Source organism: Macaca mulatta, chromosome 15 (assembly GCF_049350105.2).
Source record: "Macaca mulatta isolate MMU2019108-1 chromosome 15, T2T-MMU8v2.0, whole genome shotgun sequence".
Classification (NCBI taxonomy): Eukaryota; Metazoa; Chordata; class Mammalia; order Primates; family Cercopithecidae; genus Macaca; species Macaca mulatta.
Window position 1 is genome coordinate 3,389,071 of NC_133420.1, and position 3,168 is coordinate 3,392,238.

Here is a 3,168-nt window from a genome sequence, read left to right on the forward strand (position 1 = left end):
CAAATTGTCTGTAATACAGAAAATGATAGATACAACCTAACAGTTCAAACATGATGAGTTAAATAAATGATGGTAAAAATATGCGCTGCAATAATATTTAGTTGCTGTTACCGCTACAAAGATATGTGTCTACTGACATGGAAATATGTTCAGGACATACAAATAAGTGAAAAGGCAGGCCTAGACGCAGTGCGAGCCTGTGTGTGAGTGCGTGCGTGTGTGTGTGTGTGTGTGTGTGTGTGAGTCTGCATACATCTGTAAATGTTTCTGAGCATTTTATTTCCTTTCTTTTGCTTAGTATAGGCAATGCCATTTTTCTCTGCGATGAACAGGTATTGTTTAGGGAATAGAAATAGCTAATGAAAAACAATAAAATTTAGAGTGTCAAGACCCCCAAGGTTACGGATTATGTTCAAAAGTTTGTCTGTGTATAAGGGCTGGGGTCAGGGTGGTCACTGACGGTCCTCACACATCTGTTCTTATGAGTTTGGCCCCTTGCTCAGTCAGTCAGGGAATTAACATATATTAATATATACCTGTAGCAAAGATGGAAAAGAATAGCTATGGCTTTTTTTTTTTTTTTTTTGAAAGTCATGTATTTCAATGTTGCTACAACTAGAGGTTTTTAATTTTTTTTTTAACTTTGGCCTTAGCAATGAATCTTCTAATTCAAGAGGAAGATATTACATGCCGTGCTGACCGTACAGCTTCCACCCAGTAGGACCTGAGGTGTGTGCTTGTTCTTTATTGTCCCTTGACAGATTACTCCAAAGGCCCACACCAGCACACACTTATACCCCAGGAATGATTACTCCTTGGGCCAGGAGTTCAGGCAGGCTTCACTGGGCCCTCTGCCCCAGGGGCTCTCCAGGGCTGCAGCAGGTGTCTGCCTAGGGCTGCTGTGTCTTCTGAAGGCTCAGGCTCATCAGGGGAGGAGCTGCTTCCATGCTCACTTCTGTGTTGCTGGCAGGATTCTGTTGCTTGCAGGCTGTTGGACTGAAGGCCCCAGTCTCTCTGTGGCATCAGCTTCAGGTTGCCCTCTGCCCTGGGCGGGTGACTGGCTTTGCCAGAACTAGCACCTACCAAGAGCCAGGGGGAGAGTTCCAGTGGACAGAACCTCAGCTCCTCCCAATCCAATCTCAGGAGAGACCACCATCTCTTTTGCCTGGTTCTATTCATCAGAAGTGAGCCGCTGAGTCCAGCCCTCTTCTAGGGTCTGGCTGTGAACACTAGAGACAGCGGCCAAGGGGAGCCACTTGGGAGGGTGGTGCTGCCTGGGACCTGCCTAGGACAAGGTGAAGGAGAACATGCATAGGGACAGCTGCCCTTCCCACTTCCCCTCAGTGGTGAGCGCAGGAGTTGCCGATGTGCCCTAAAGGAGTTCTGGCATCCCAGGAGGGAAGCAGCTCCCAGCCATGAGGACACCATGACCCAGTGCCCCAGCATGTGGGGCTGCACATCCCAGGGCTACCTGAGCTGCAGTCTCTTCCCCTTCTCTGCTGTCTCGGCCTGTGCATGGAGTGGGCATCTCAAATCTGCAGGGGCCAAACTGAGCTCAGGCCTCTGCACCCCCCACACAACCCCCCATCGCTCAGTCTTCCTTACCTCAGCTCCTGGTGACTCCATCCTCCCAGGGGCTCAGGCTGAAGCCTTGCAGTGCTCTTCCACCCTGGCATCTAAGTCCCTCAGGAAAGTCCCCATTGGCTCTTCATTGCATCTGGAGCCACTAGGGCCAGGCCACCACCTTTGACCTGGACCGGAACAGGCTCCCTCCTCATCCCCTGCTCTGCCCCAACCTCCACCCCACCTCCATGTCTCGGGTGTCCTCAGCTTCAAAGTCAGGGTGCACCTATCAGGATGTAATTCAGGCATCTTCTCTGCTGACTCGGAGTCACAGACCCCACACAAGCCACACTGGCCTGTCCTCTGGTCCTTTCAGATCCTGGTGCTGCCCAGAGGCCCATGCAGGCACCCGACAACCTCAGGCCTAGCCTGCTCTTTCCTCAACCCAGGCCCTCCTCTCCCTACCGACTCTGCCCACTTTCCACAGGTCTGTCCTGCAAGGTCTCCTGCACGGTGAGGCCTCCCCAGATCACCCTCTTAGAAATTTTGGGCTCCACGCACACTCCTGTTCCCTCCCTGCTGCTCTTAAAACATCCTCGTCAGTGTCACACATGGGGCATTTCACCTATCTGCTGGGCTTCTCGAAAGGTCCCCTGGCTGAACTCTGAATGCCGTGGATTCAGAGATCTTTGACTATTCCCTGCTGCAGTCCCAGGGCAACAGCAGAGCCCAGGACAGAGTGAACCTGTCATGGGTGCTGCTGAATGAATGAATGAAGGAGGGAGTGAGTGAGTGAGTGAGTGAGTGAGTGAGTGAGTGAGTGAAGGAGTAAATGAGTGAGTAAATGAGTGAATGGGTGAGTGAGTGTCAGTCAGTGAATGAGTGAGTGAGTGGATGAGGGAAGGAGAAATGAGTGAGTGAGTGGGTAAATGACTGAATGAGTGACCGTGAGTGAGTGAATGAATTGCCAAGGGAGTCAATGAGTGAATGAGTGAGTGAGTGAATGGGTGAGTGAATAAGTGAGTAAGTGAATGAATGAGCGTCTTAGTGAATGAGTGAGTGAATAAGCAAGTGAATAAGTGAGTGAATGAGTGAGTGACCGAGGGAATAAATGAGTGATGAGTGAGTGAGTGAGTGAATGAATGAGTGAGTGAGTGAATGAATGAGTGACTTAGTGAATGGGTGAGTGGGTGAATGAGTGAGTGAACAGATGAGTGGGTGAGTGAGTGAATGGGTGAGGGAAAGAGTGAGTGAATGAGTCAGTGAGCGAACAAGTGAATGAGGGAGTGAAGAATTGAGTGAGTGAATGAACAAGTGAGTGAGTGAATGAGTCAATAAATGAGTGAGTGTGTGAGTAAAGGATGAGTGAATGAGTGAGTGAAGAGGTGAATGAGTGAGTGAATGAGTGAATGATTTGAGTGAGTGAATGATTGAGTGAATGAATGAGGAAATGAGTGAGTGAGTGAATAAGTGAGTGAATGAGTGAGTGAATGAGTGAATGGGTGAGTGAGTGAAAGGGTGAGTTAGGGAATGACTGAGTGAGTGAATGAGGGAATGAATGAGTGAATGAATGGGTGAGTGAATGAGTGAGTGAGTGAGTGAATG